This window comes from Pseudorasbora parva, chromosome 9, assembly GCF_024679245.1.
Source record: "Pseudorasbora parva isolate DD20220531a chromosome 9, ASM2467924v1, whole genome shotgun sequence".
Lineage (NCBI taxonomy): Eukaryota > Metazoa > Chordata > Actinopteri > Cypriniformes > Gobionidae > Pseudorasbora > Pseudorasbora parva.
This window is the reverse complement of record NC_090180.1, coordinates 31,167,441-31,183,540: the sequence shown is the minus strand read 5'-3', so window position 1 is coordinate 31,183,540 and position 16,100 is coordinate 31,167,441. Positions and strand designations below refer to the sequence as shown.

The window sequence follows — 16,100 nt, the reverse complement described above, 5'->3', positions numbered from 1 at the left end:
CTGGACAAGTTCACATCCTGTGTCCTCAGAAAGAGGGACAAGCGTTTGCTCTAACCTTCAATGACTGTTCTCTCGAGGTGTGAAGTATTCAGTGGACGTTTTGCATATCAAGGAATGATGCAACACCATTTGATGGAGACTTCCCATGCAGAACTGCAATGAGAACAAAGACTGAACTGCCAAACTGCTTTCGCAAAATTTCTGGACGACAAGTCTGAAGATGACATCTACACACCACTGGAAGAATGTCTTTGTGTTCTGTGTCACCTCTGGACACTTTATGAACGTGGCCAAAGGTACCAAGGGAGGACAGTAAGAATCCAAAATAATCAAAGACATTTGTTTTACTGTGTTCCACCCCCCTCTCTCTTATCAGTGGGGCCGTTTGGGATTCCTAAAGACAAAGAGATGTTGAGGGCCTGTAGGCCAAATGGTGCCACACCTGTAGTACAGTGGGGGAAGTTTGGTCTGATTGGTCAGTTTGAATGTCTCAGGGTTTCAATCACATGGTCAAGGGATGGATAAAAGAAGATTGCAACTGTTGCTCGGTCTCTCTTTTTCTCTGACGCTCTCTTTTTCTCTGGCTGTCTCTTCTAGGGGCCTTCTTTGGCTCTTCTCTTTGCTCTCTCTTTCTATCTCTATCTTTCAGGTAACATTCTATACATGCTGGGTACGATTAATGGTATAAGTTTGATCATCTCATTCATCTATTTTGTAACCATTTTAAGTGTAACCATAACCAGATTTTGTCATTAAATTCTTTCAATTATAAATTATTTGCTAACTAGTTTTGGTTTGGTATTGACTTTGAAGTGTTACCTATTGCAATACAATATAGTCATATTAAAGCAACGCTCTCCCACATATTTTGCTGTTGTAACTGCGCTTATTTTCGTCGTTGGTATAAGTTGCAGTGGGTGGTTATAGACAAGAAATGTACAGTTTTCTAGCATCTTTCTGATAACGTTTCTTTAGTCGTTCGGCAACCCTGCAGTCAGAACCACTGTAGGCGATCCACCCTTACAAACTTATTAAGTTATGGCAACATAATTTTTTCTCATGCTCTATTGCAAAGTTACTTGACTGTACAGAAATGGCTATTTAAACACAAACAAATATGTACAAAGAATCTACATGAGAATTGGCCAATCAAAACGCCAATAGAAAAAAGGGCCTTTATTAAAACCCCAACAACTTTCAGTAAATTGCAGAAAGATTCATAAAAACAAAACAAAAATCTATCTTTGAGAAACTTGAAAAAAATGTTGAAAATTAAAACATTCAAACATTGCTGAAATGTCCACTCTCTTGAAAATTTATCAGTAACATCACACAGATTAATGTTAATACCTTTGAAATATGTGACGTACATGAAAACAAGGTGGGGTGACCCACAGAATGCCCACACATTATATCTTCTCTTACTAAATAGAGTAAAAATGAGAATTCTTCCTCTGGGACATGCAGACAAAAATAGCTTCCACACGCTCTTAAACATCCATGCTCTTCCAACTCTTTCAGGGCTGGTCAAAAACTGCTTGTAAGAAGAAGAAAAAAAGAAGAAGAAAAAGAGCATCCTTCCCACTCTGTTCATGTTTGTTAGACAACATAAAATACAAATTAGTGTCTGCAAGATACATTTCCTCCACAGAGAGCAATAGAGATACGTTACAACATGAAAACATAAACTGTAGTGACCCACAGAAGTGCTTTCATTTCTTTTCCTCTTACTACATTGTGGACAAATGACACACAAAATAAAAAATAAAAATAGAACACTTCCTCGTTGCCAAATGCAGAAAGACCCTCCTGAGCCATCCCTCTACCTGAGCAGCTTATTCTTTAGATAGTGGACCCTGGGAGTGCACATCTCAGACCGATTCCCATGAACATGCGCTGAATCACCTCAAAAGTATATTTCATGTCTTTTGGATAGTCAAGGTTCAGCATGCACAGCAGGTCCATCAGGTTCACAAAAGCATTGGGCACATCCCCAAGATGACGCATGACAATCTTTTCCTTGATGACAATGGCAACATCGTTGTAGGAAACTGGAAGGGGCTTCTTCATATCTTCAACCACCAAAAGGATCCCAATCACCACTCCACTGAAGACATCCTCCTCAGGATCTGTTGGCTTCATGCAAAAACAAAGAAAAAACAAAAAGATGCCTGTGGTTTAGACATGTTTTGCTATATATTGTATCCACACAGAGGATGCCTGAAATTGTGTTTAACTATGCCCATTGTAAACTAGTTTTTGTATTAGGGCTGCACGATTAATCGAAATCGAACCGCAATCGCGATTTGGCTTGTGTGCGATTATGAAAGCACGAAGGCTGCGATTTTAATTAAATAAATAAATGCCCAGTGTGTTAGCGAAGATCGGCTCTGTGATAAACGCTGCTCCGTCTGAAAGACTGCGCGTTTAAATCGCTTATAAACGTGCGTTTGAAAAAGCAACAAACATCTTCACAAACTAGTGAAGCGTTCATAAACCTGTTCAACGAAAGACAACGTTTAATAACATGTTTTACCTCACTTTATATCGTCAGTCGAGTGTGTGTGAGCTGATGTGGCTTCTCATCAGAGTGAGGAAGACGATGCGTTATTTTATAGTATTCTATGTCAATCAGCACTGCATTATAATACACTTTATTATTATGAAAATACCCTTGACGGCTTGAAGAACTCAAATACACCATATTTTGCTGCAGTCGTGTTTATTGTCGTCATGTTTCAATCAAAGTGTCTCTATCTTCTGTTTACACCGCTTTAGCTTCACATCATGGATTTCCTGAAAACTAATGTCAATTACTTCTCTGAGGCTAATGTGGCATTTTCCGCTCGAGGGCGCCCTCTGGCCTTCAGTGTGAATTAAAAACTTTTGGGTAATGAATAATAAGAAATGAATGCTTAATACATTTTAAAACTTAATAAACTTAAAAAATTATAAATTTGTTGGACAATCCATGTTTTTCTTCAATGTACAAGGAGTTTTTTCCCCTACAGTGGATGCACAAGAGGTTCTTATTTCATATTAAAGAGAGACTTTAAGAATAACTCCTTACGCCGCATTCACACGGGGCGTAGGCGTTAACGCTTGACGGAGGGCGGGGCTGAAGCTGGGTGCTGACGCGATCGTCATAGTGACAACAGCCAATCACATTAACTTGCCGCTTGGACCAAAACACAACACAAAAAAGCGCCTTTTTTGGTTGTATGTGCGAGTGCGATTGCCCGTGTAGTTGTTGTCAGCGCACTGCACAGGTGCACGAAGCTGTTAAGTACATTAAATCCCGAAAAAGCGCAGACAGCGGGAAGAATATCACGTAGTGGTCCAGGAGCTGCGTCTGGATTTTTAACGGTCTATGGTCTGGATGGTTCACGGAGCAGTAATGAACGCAATTGGCTATTGTCTGCTGTAGGATATTTGCATACGGCGATCTGATTGGATGACGCCTGCGCTGGCGCTTGAAAAGTTGAGAATTCTTCAACTTCTGCCGCTTGCAACGCGAGTGAAGCGCCGCGACGGAACCCACAATTCAGTTCGGCAACGGATGATGTCACCCATTCAAAGTAAATGGGAAGCGTTAACGCCTACGCCCCGTGTGAATGCGGCGTTAGGCTTAGACCTTTCTAATGTTTTTAGTCATAGGCTGTCTGCATATTAATAGGTAACCCAGCAGTTTTTTTTTTTTTGTAAAATAAGTTTTCTGTAAAATATTACAAAAATAATAATAATAATTAGTATTAGTATTATATTGTTATATTTATTCTGATGTACCCTTTTTTTATTTGTAATTATGAAAATGTTATTGTAATGGTAATATTTTTAAAAATATGTTTTGCAGTAATAATAATCATAATTATTATTATTATTATTAGTCACATTAATATAAAAACACAAAATGTTATATACACACACTTTTCATTTGTAAAAAATTATAAATTGCCTGAGAAAGATCGAAACGTTGCAATGAAATAATAAATCTTTTCTAATTGGGAGTTGATAGTGTGCGGGACTTCTCCTTTTCATTTGATAATTGGACTTTTTTGTCCTGCTCTCCTACGCACCTATCACACACAGGTGTGCGACGTTTATGTGATAAAAAAAATTATAATAACAATAATCGCATTTAAAATCGCAATCACAATTTAACGTAGAATAATCACAATTATATATTTTCCCCAAATCGTGCAGCCCTATTTTGTATTGAACAACGTTTTGCTGTTTACCTCACATCTTTTCAACAATGTAGAAGGATTTTCCTTAATGTACCATGGCAGTCCCGGCAAAGCTGCTGCTCTCTTCCTTTGGTTTGTTGCCTGCAAAAACACGACATGTGAAGATATTAGAACTCTTATTTTTGTCAATCCTCAAATGATGGAAACTGAACTTTCAGTTCAAAGAGGCAAATTAAACTCTGACTGTCTCATTGGCAGGTTTTATTTAACAAGCAAACAAAAAAGTTTATCTCCATCCCCATTTACATTGCCATTTTCTTATTGCTTCCGTCTGTATAAAAGTGTCTATCCAAGCACATTAACTAAAGGAGGTTTACTGTCTGTCATAATCTACATTCTGGTCCCTCTCCTCAGTGGGGTTGCACAATTAATGTGGACCACAACTAACACTGAAACAAATATGAACTTACATGCTTGTCGAGACTCTCCATTAAAGATGTCATTTCTTGAACTTCCTCGAAGCGCTTCACCGGAGTTTATGCAGATGGCTGTCCAGACCCTCATGAGCCTGGGGAATTCCTTGACGATCTATGTGGAGAAGTAACATTACAGTTTTAGTTCAAGTGAAGTCACCTAAATTTTCACATTACAGTACTACAACTGACATGTCAGACATGTGATGTACAGCAGAGACCTGTCTCAAGGTGCATATTTCATTAATACTAACTTCAACCTCAATGATCTGTGGCCTTTAGTCTGGCAGATTAGCTTGTGTGACAGGTTACAGAGTTTTATTAATGTTTATATCATCAGACTGATATGTCAGTGCTTTGTTATATTGTCATGATAACTGATACATGCCAAGTAACAACACTATGATTTAAGTAGTTCAATAAAAATATGTACTTAATTTAAGTTCAAACATTATTTAATTTATAATATATAGGAATGGTCTACATGAAGATCAATTTATGTTTAATGTGTCAAATATTGTGTTAGTCATAACAGAGCAAGTTATTGCTTGCATCTGTTGATAAAAAAAAAGTTAAAATATTCCCATGTTTCTATATTCTGGGTCACTTCAGAAGTCATTAAGATACAGACATAAAGTGAATTGTTAAGGATGTTTTTACTGTTGTCCAATATGTTTTTAAAAATGGGTCATGTTTGACCCTCAAAATTATTTAAGCATTAGATAAATGTGTTACTTAAGATCCACTGCAGTTGCACCTATGTCATTACGTGTCAATACTCGGTCAAATTAATTTAAAACAGTGTCATGAATATTTTGCTTAACCTGAAATATGGCATCATAGAGGAAAATCGTGCAGAGTCATTAAAAACTATTAATATAACCCAAAATGATAGAGTGGCATAGACATAGGTTATGTGTACGCTGTAAGTTAACAGATGTTGGCAGAGCCTCAGTCAGGTTAGTTTGTTTAGGTGTTTAATGTCAATTTAGTTTGCACTAAGTACAACAAAATTCACAACAACATTATTTTGGGTTTAATATACTTTATTTAAACTTTCACTCACTCTTTAACAAATAGTTCGAGTTTATTCTTACCATTTCTTTGTTTGTCTGTTTGCTATGGCGGAGTGCCGTGAGCCAGTGCACCGTCTAAAGGGGTTTCGGGGTTGAAACATCGGACCTATCCACAACTTTCCCGAACTCTGACCTTTCCTATGATCGCTATGGCAATATAGAACACGCCGCGAACTTCCGGTTTACATTAGTCTGTAGATACTGTTTAGCTAAACGCTTGGTTGTATCATCGGGACTTTTACAACAACGCTTCTGACAAAATGATCACATCTCGCAGATGGTCGCATGGATCTGACTATCTTACAAAAACTGGTGATAGTACAGTTAAAGTGCCCCATCCGTCTACCTTAACGGAATGGGTAGATGATATGAAATTGTGGCCAGACGTTAGCTATGTGGATATAATTAATTATTTCGTCCTTAATGAGGGTGTTGATGGTGAGATATTAAAAAATTATAAGAGCACAGAGGCTTACAACTATCTACACAGCAACAAAATCGGAAAAATACTGTGTAAAAAATACGACAAGTTTATTTTCCTTAAGGCTGAGGTCGAGCCTAGTCAGAGCCTCAACAAGCCCAAACAACTAATGACGAGGCCCATTGGTATCATCGAAACAGTCGGCTGTTCATGCATTGCAGGGCTAGGGAAATCTTGTAGCCATGCAGCAGGTGTCATTTGGAAGGTACCGTTAGGCTGTTAGAGCGGTCATACTACACATTAAATCTGTAAATTATTGAAAACAATAAACATACCCCTTGCAAAAATAAATAGTTGTTCTGCAGTATTTTAAATAGGTTAAACTAATATATTATATACATTACATGCAAATAAAAATGTTAACAAATAAAGGCTTGAAATATATAACTTTGCATGTAAGGAGTATAAAATATATATATAATATATTAGTTTAACCTTTTGAATTACTGAAATGAATTAACTTTGCACAATTTTCAAATTTCAACTGTAATCATCAACAATATATAATTATGTCTGATTCAGGTCCAGAATGCAGTGGTTAGTGGAAAGACAGGGCTTGCATGTACTGACACGCAGCGTAGATGGAATGAAGGGACATCCAAAAACCTTCAGCCCAAGCGTCTGAGCCAGATAGATTTTAGGCACCACAAGGCAGAGGATAAGTATGAGGGAGAGACTAGGGCAGTTGGCAGTCAACTCCCAAACACACCACAGTATCAGTCCCACAAAGACTTTAGAGATAGAGTAGACACATCTCAAATAAAACCTCTATTCCTTCTCAAGAACACGCTACTAGAAAAGTGTTACAATGCCACTCCATCAGCAGAACAACAGGGCAGTTCGAAAGAACAGGGAACCATCAATGATTTAACATTTCTGTCACAAAATCATGACAGTGATCTGAGTTGTGTGAAATGCCAGAAATTCTACCAGGCTTATGTTAATATGGATGGCAAACAAGCCGATACACTGGAACTTGAGACGAGGGGGCAGAGTGCATCTGATCTGTGGCACAGCTCTAGGAAACTTAGAATTACAGCCAGTTCAGCAAAGAAGGTGCCTGTACGTGCAGGCAGAAATAGTGAAAAGTTTTTATGTGAGCACTTTTACCCAAGTTTTCGTGGTAACTATGCCACTAATTATGGGAAAGAAAAGGAAGAAACAGATTGCAACCAAATGAAAGAACAGGGAATAAACATAACACACACAGGCACAGTTGTGTGGTGCAGAGCCATGGTTATCAGCAAGTCCGGATAGAATCATCAACTCCTGTGAGTTCCTAGAGATTAAATGCCCTGTCCCCAATAAAAATCATCAGACACTCAGTGAACTGTTATCTCAGAGATTCAGTGATTTCAAGATAGTGGATGGAAAACTTGAGGTTCAGAAAACTGGTAGCCGAGGATATTACATGCAAGTCCAACTAGGAATGTTTTGCACAGGTCTCAAGACAGCCAGACTGATGATCTGGACACCAGATGAGAGTGTGGTATTTAGTGTACCATTTGATGAGCTGTTTGTCGCAGAACAGGTGAAGCGGTTGAGAACTTTCTACTTCTCATCCATGCTGCCTCAAATTGTTGACGAATTTGCAGCAGGGAGGCTTAAGTTTGATGGGAGATACACTGAAATTATGAGGAAAGTGTAAAGCAAGAGTAAGGAAAGACAAATGTGAGCATGGGCAATTGTTTTTGCCCATTGTTGAAAATAATTCAATTTACAGCAATGAAATGTTAATTTATGTTTATTACAATGCACTTAAATTCATTGAAGTTCGTGCATCTATTTTCATGTTGATTAATATATATATATATATATATATATATATATATATATATATATATATATATATATATATATATATATATATATATATATATATATATATATATATATATATATATATATATATATATATCTACTGACAATGTCTGACATGGACTACATTTCAACAATTACAAATATTAAAATACAAATATAACTTCTACATTACAATTACTGAGTTTATTTGAAGCTGCACTGAATTTCACATTTCCCATTGGTTCCCCTGAACTCTCTCCCTGCTTGGTTTTAAAGGGATAGTTCACTTTAAAATGAAAAGTACTCACCCTCAAGTTGTTTAAAACCTGTATGAATTTCTTTCTTCAGCTGAACACAAGGAAAGATATTTTGAAGAATGTCAGTAACCAAACAGTAAACTGGAGCCAATGACTTCAATAGTAGGAAAAAAAATACTATGGAAGTCAATGGCTCCAGTTAACTGTTTGGTTACTGACATTCTTCAAAATATCTTCCCTTGTGTTCAGCTGAAGAAAGAAATTCATACAGGTTTGAAACAACTTAAGGGTGAGTAAAGGATGACAGGATTTTCATTTTAAATTGAACTATCCCTTTAAACACGCATGAAGTGACCTACTGCTCGACATCCCGAATGAGATCACATCGCAAATTCACAAGGACAGAACATATACGTAGAATTTTGTCTACTTTTGGGACCAGGGAAATAGGCACTACTTGTGATAAGATTTTAAACACATTTAGGCACCTGATGGCCCTTTCCACATGTATTCTAACATTTGCAATTCTTCTAGTGGAAGTGACCTGTTCTTCAGTAAGTTGTGCACCTTTTTTTGTGAATGACGGTATGACTAGGTTAACTTTCCTTTCAAAGAGTATGTCTCTAATTGTGAATCCACGGTCTGCCATGACCTTATCACCAAGTTGTAAGTACTCCAGAATCCCAGAGTCCATAGTAATAAACTTGTCACTACAGCGTCCACCATAAGCTGCAGAGACAAACATTATTAATCCACACGGAGCAATACTTACAAGGTACTTAACTGTATTATGGGAGTAATAATGGCTATACGACTCTCCTCGTGAGTCTAGGTTTTTGGGTTTTTGTAACAGGCTTTCGCTACAATCCAAAATACAAGTTGTCTGGGGGTAATTAGTTTTAAAAGCTAGTGGCACAGTCACCTGAATTGTTTCCCTAGGAAGCCAAAGGATGAGGTTTCTCGTAACTTCCTCCAATTTGTCAATCCAGTAAGATATAATCTTACTCGACAAACTCTCTGATATGAAGAACCGTCTGCTCAGATCACCAATCATGAGGTTCAATCTTAATTTCATTAATGATAGAAGTACTTGGTCTCTTAAAGACATTTTAAAAGATCCAGCAAACTGTCTAAGCACAGAAACAAGAGAATTAAATGTTTGAAGTGGAATGCCAGTGTACAGTAATGAGTCTGAATCACTCAGAAGAATATTATGTGCCACACTGCACTGCGTCGCTTGATGCCGGACTTCTTTAAGGGGTACTTCAGCACTGGGAAGATGAATCTGTATTTAATGAATCTGGGTCAACAATGCAGTAGAAATGTGAAATTATTTTTGAATTTGGTGTCTTCTAGACTGAGAAAAGACAGAAAATGTATTTTTGTCCCATGGGGATGAAAGACTACAATTCCCAGAATGCTTTGCTGCCCTGTGAGGCCATTACCAACACCACCAACTTGATTACAGTGAGTCAGTTAGAGGAGACTCTACAATTAAAAACTGAACGAGTCACCGAGTGTCACAGCCCTGAGCACTAACTGCACGAGTGATGAGAGCTGAGGTAATCGCGACTACATTCGCGGCATACATTCACAACGCAAGTTCAGTCTGGCACGCGTTTCAGTTAATGCCTTTGCAAGCTTAACTTTCATAGAAATGAATTTGAGAAGTTAAAAGACTTACATTGCTCACCATAGCTCCGTTTAAATGATCCTGTCTGCAAGCTGAGCTCTCCCTGCCAGCTGAGTGTAATCTCCCATCCCCCATGCGCAGATTTAAAACATGCGGAAATAGCTCCCTCTGCTGGCTGTAGTCTTTAGCCTCTGGGCAAACATTCCTCCTATGATGCAAAAATCGTCATTTGTCACGTCACAGACAAGGGAAAAGGGTGCGAGGACTCAAGTGCAGAAAAAAGATGATTTATTTACAAAAACAAAACATAAACTCAAAACAAAACCCACGAGGGGGAAAAACACATAATAGAATAATATAAATACAAACTTAAACAAACCAACAGAATCACGGGGAGGACGGAAGACGCAGACATTACACAAGGATCCAACACAGACTGACAAACACAAGGAGATTATAAAGGGAACAAACAAGGCAGATAATGAGGGAGAACAGGTGGGGCAAATTAACCAATAATCAGATAACAAGGGGGAGGGAACTGACAGGGACACGAGCACATGCTCAACATAACAAAACCCACAAGTGCACACAAGACAGGACAGGCATGTGACATTACCCCCTCCTTAAGGAGCGGCTACCAGACGCTCCACTAGGGACGGGAGGGACAGACCCGGGCGGGACGGGAGGGACAGACCAGGGAGGGACGGGAGGGACAGACCAGGGAGGGACGGGAGGGACAGACCAGGGAGGGACGGGAGGGACAGACCAGGGAGGGACGGGAGGGACAGACCAGGGGGGCACGGGAGGGACAGACCAGGGGGGCACGGGAGGGACAGACCAGGGGGGCACGGGAGGGACAGACAAAGAAGGTACAGACAAGGGAGGGGTAAACAAGGGAGGAACGAGGAAAACAAAAAGTTCAGGAGGCCATGGTGGCCCACAAAGTTCGAATGGCCAGGGAGGCCCACCAAGTTCAAGCGGCCGGGGCGGCCCATAGAGTTCAGGCAGCCAGGGCAGTGCGGGTAGAGCAGGGCGCCAGGGAGGCGCGGTGAGAGCAGGGCGCCAGAGAGGCGCGGTGAGAGCAGGACGCCTCAGCTGCGCGGTGAGAGCAGCACGCCTCAGCTGCGCGGTGAGAGCAGGACGCCTCAGCGGCGCGGTGAGAGCAGGACGCCTCAGCGGCGCACGGAGAGCAGGACGCCTCAGCGGCGCACGGAGAGCAGGACGCCTCAGCGGCGCACGGAGAGCAGGACGCCTCAGCGGCGCACGGAGAGCAGGACGCCTCAGGGGCGCACGGAGAGCTGGACGCCTGGGAGGCGCGGTGAGAGCTGGACGCCTGGGAGGCGCGGTGAGAGCAGGACGCCTGGGAGGCGAGGTGAGGGCCGGACGCCTGGGAGGCGCGGTGAGAGCCGGACGCCTGGGAGGCGCGGTGAGAGCAGGGCACCTAGGAGGCATCTCCTGCCCAGCGGCGTTCACCGGAACAGAGTCCACCGGCATAGGGACAACCGGAACTGGGACCACCGGAACACGATCCACCGGCACACGGACCACCGGCACAGGGACCACCGGCACACGATCCACCGGCACAGGGACCACCGGAACACGATCCACCGGCACGGGCACGGAGGGAGACTTCCTTCTCCTCCTCCGTTTCAGGACCACTGGAACACGATCCGCCGGTACTGGGACCACCGGAATACGATCTGCCAGCAAAGAGACCACCGGAATACGATCCACCGGTACTGGAACCCCTGGAATCGGGACCACCGGAGCAGGCACGGAGGGGGCTTTTCTCCTCCTCCTCCGTTTCGGGACCACCGGAGCAGGGACCACCGGAACACGATCTGCCGGTACTGGGACCACCAGAATACGATCCGCCGGCATTGGGACCACCGGAATACGCACCATGGAAGGACTGGGGCCCAGGCAGTAGACGAACTCCCAGAACCCCAGATTCCCCATCCTGTCCATCACCCCTGGAGAGAGGGGCATGTCGAGGCAGAGGTTAAAAGTCTCCTTCCACTCTGCCTCGTTGAGCCCAAGATGTTCCACCTCCTTGAGGAACAGTCCTGCAAACTCTTGTACATCCGACCCCTGTTGCCGGATGTACTTCGAGTTGAGGTGTCGCATCACCCGCAGTCTCTTCCCAAACTCCATCAAGGGAGAAAAAAAAGGAAAACAAATAACAAAGAACAAGTCCTGCTGAGTCCTCAGATGGTTGGATCCTTCTGTCACGTCACAGACAAGGGAAAAGGGTGCGAGGACTCAAGTGCAGAAAAAGATGATTTATTTACAAAAACAAAACATAAACTCAAAACAAAACCCACGAGGGGGAAAAACACATAATAGAATAATATAAATACAAACTTAAACAAACCAACAGAATCACGGGGAGGACGGAAGACGCAGACATTACACAAGGATCCAACACAGACTGACAAACACAAGGAGATTATAAAGGGAACAAACAAGGCAGATAATGAGGGAGAACAGGTGGGGCAAATTAACCAATAATCAGATAACAAGGGGGAGGGAACTGACAGGGACACGAGCACATGCTCAACATAACAAAACCCACAAGTGCACACAAGACAGGACAGGCATGTGACACATTTTGCATCATAGGAGGAATTTTTCCAGAAATAAAATGCATATATCTCTCGTCTCAGGGAGATATGAGGGGGGAAAGCACAATAATTTGAATATTCTCCAGGGTTTCTACTGATACAAAGCCATATGCTAATCGCTGAAGTAACCCTTTTAGTGTTGGTGGCCAGCTTCGCATAATCATGATGCGGTAAGGCAGGGTCTTCCCACTGGCTTGCTGTCTTGTCAGAAGAGGAGTCCCCGTTACAATCTAAGTTGACAATGAAAATGAAATCAGGCTTCAGGCTTAATATTGTGCTCTACTACTTCAGTAGCAGATGGCAGGGTATTTTCCTCTTAACCCTCGCCCTGCGCTGAGAAATAAATAAAAAAATGACATACCCCAAATAAAAATGTCTGCAGCTCTTAAACCCTATGGTCTATATTCATAAATGTGGTCTTATTTTAAACTAGACACTTTAAATTATGTTACCCAAAAGTCATAATAACTCAAATTAGTATAGGGACAGATTAAAACAAGGGGAAATATGCATGTAAGTGACTCACGTTTTTATTTTTTTATTATTCCCTTATGGGAAAAAAAATTAGATTTTAATTTTAATGCCCTGAAAATAACCTAAATATAAAACTGAATGTCTGATCATGCTTTGATTAAAATTTGAGGACGATTCTCTCAAAAATGTAGCTTCTGTAAGCTTTTATGTCAAAAAAGACTAGGCGTCCTTTCAATAAAGTCCAATTATATTAGAACATTTGTGTAATAGTAAAGAGTAGTTTTTATTCAAATAAATCTGCAATAAAGCTTCACTTTAATTAGCAATAAACTGCTAATTATAATCCATTTGCAGTCCCTGATTACTAAAACAACTATTTACAGAATTTACAAGTGTAAAAAAACTCATTTAGTTGATAAAAACAGTCTCTAATTTAGTCTGCGCGTTGTGTGTGCGGCGCTTACACTATAGACAGTAAAAGAAATGGACGGAGGGATCCCATTGCCTTCTACGGCGTTAAGTGATGTCAGTATAGGAGCACTCACTTCCTGATGGCTGAGCGAACTGCGCAGGCTCAGACTGAGCTTGACGACGTAGATGTGACGTGAGCCTCCTGCCTGACAGCTGTAGGTCTTCTAGTAGATGTGAAAAGTGAAAGCTGAATCACGTTGTTTAAATATTTTCTCCCGTTGCTTTTGGCTCACTACGGGCTTCTCCCCATTGTTCCCCCTTGACTTTATCAGACTTTGTCTCCACGTCCCCCCGACTGTCTCATAGACAGTAGAAGATTGCCTGCGAGCGTCTCCTCAGGTCTATACGGTAATTTCTCAACTGTGCGACAGAGTCGCGTTGGTTATGACGAAATAGTTAGCCTATTTTTACAAAAACAGCTTCTATGGGGCGATAGTGTAAGATACAAGGTAACGGAGCCTTTTATGCATTGTCGTGTTTCTTTAGAAATAAACAATGGACAAATGGAGTCTTTAAACGCCTCTGATGTAAAGTTATTCACTGTCAAAGTGACTCAAAAATGAATGGGAGTCAATGGGATGCTAACAGCAGGTGATGGCTTGGTTAGCAATGGCAGCCCCTAGGGGTGGAACACTTTCCGAGCGCTAGATTACCCCCTTGGCTTACACTGGCAGGCGGTGGATCCCTTGAGACGCTAGAACAGCTGTATTCACCAATGCTTCTTACGACATCTCTTTCAAACACTACGCAAAATATTGTCTTTTGATTCGTTACTACATCCATCAATCAAATCTATGCTGGCTATGCATTGGCTATGCATTGGCTTAGGGATTGACTGGCTTATCCAACTAAAAGGGCCGGCGAGTTTGACTGACAGATGTATCACCCAGTGACGAGCTCCCTTTCTATTTATGTGTCCTAGTCAGCTTGTGATTGAAGGAAAGAGACCTGGGAGGGTTTAATATGACCGGAACAGTCCACAGTACAGGGGAGATTGTCAAAATAAGGCTTACAATCGCTATTTCATTGAAAATGGACATGATTGATTACTCTTAACGCAAAACGCTTATGCAAACAACGGAGGATTTTTAGTTTTTTCCCCTTATTTTTTCGTTGTTTTGGATTAAAAGTGGGATGCATTTTGAAGAGTGGACTCTTACACAGACATGTATGCTGTTGTTTTGTGGATTCGTCCGGTCTGATCTGAACGTCAGCAGATGAAAGATGAGTACCGCGTTCATTATGCTAATGTTTAAATAGCCACTGCTTTAGCATTAAATTTAACCCTTTCCTCTCTGGTGTATTTATTGCAAAAACGAGTTCAGAACATGAATCTTGAGTGTTTTAGCTTTCAAATGATGCATAGTTTGTGATAGTTGATTGAACAGTTTGTATAAAACAAAAGTAATTATAAGTAGAGACACGCCCACTTGCGTCAAACGCCCCGCCCACGATCCGGTGCGGATTAAGAAGTTTTAATTTAAATTTTGCAACTAATATAAAGTATTACAATACACAATTTATGTTTAAATTATATGTTAAAACTAGTGTAGGAAATAGCAAATGTAAATTATATTATTCAATTTGAATTATCATTTTGTTCCAAATGTTGCACACATGGTATGGAAAATGTAAATTTAAATACTGAAATGCATTGCCATTTTGCATATTGCATTGCAAATGCAAATGTTATATCGCTACACTTCAGCTTCCAAAAATAGGGGTGAGCACGAATATATTCGATTTGTAATAAATATTCGAAAAAGAAAAATAAAATTGAAATTTTACTATAGGCTATTGCTTCGCTGGCCGTAAATGCAGTGAATCCATTATAAATCCCTCTAAATCTCGCAGTTATAAGTAAATCCACTGGGTGGTGCTGTGGAGCGTGTTAATAACGCGACAGTATTTGATGAATGTCATCTGCCTCCTGATGTTTGGCATTACTAGATGAAAATGATCTTACAAAATGGAGTTAAAAAAATCCCACCCAAACACCAGTCGATGAGGACAGCTGTCCATCACCGCATCCACGAGTGCAGAAGAGCACAGATGTTCACTGAGTGAGAGCGCAAAAACATACAATTCATGCAAATCATGATTGAGCGTCCTTTAAGTTTTGTTGAGGGATTAAGAACAGAAAACACAAAGTGCTGTCAGAAACTTAACACCGTTATCTTTGTGTCTCTGTGTCTGTCATCATTGCTTCTAGTTGCCAACTAATGGTACTTCAGCGAGCATTTGATTCAATGAGCGAGGCCATGGCGTGAATCACAGAATGTGACGTTGGAATCAGAACATAAACGTTCTTAGATGGAGGGAATATCTATATCTTACCCAGATACAGCAAATCTATTTTATGATTGGCTGTTCGGTCTCTATTTTTATTAGATTAACTGGTGCGTGGCAGGGCCGTCAGGGAACTCGCTTGATTCCTCTAATAGCGTGCAACTTTAGTGTGTGTTACCCTGGCGATTTCTCTGCGTGAGAAATACATGGTGTGGCGTGTGAGCGTGTGAACGGGTTAAAATCAAGCGGCAACCTCCCGCGATCTCTCTTGAAGCCAATACGGAAGTAATGTAAACTGCAATTCCTCAACTGGCCACTAGGGACAGGCTCCAGAA

At 41.0% G+C, this 16,100-nt stretch overlaps 1 protein-coding gene across 1 annotated transcript in view; it reads right to left on the bottom strand.

The window, feature by feature from the left end:
• LOC137088868 (alpha-2-macroglobulin-like protein 1) overlaps nt 1–16,100 on the bottom strand; it is a 74,689-nt gene that overhangs the window by 21,476 nt on the left and 37,113 nt on the right. The gene's annotated exons all lie outside the window — the stretch shown is intronic.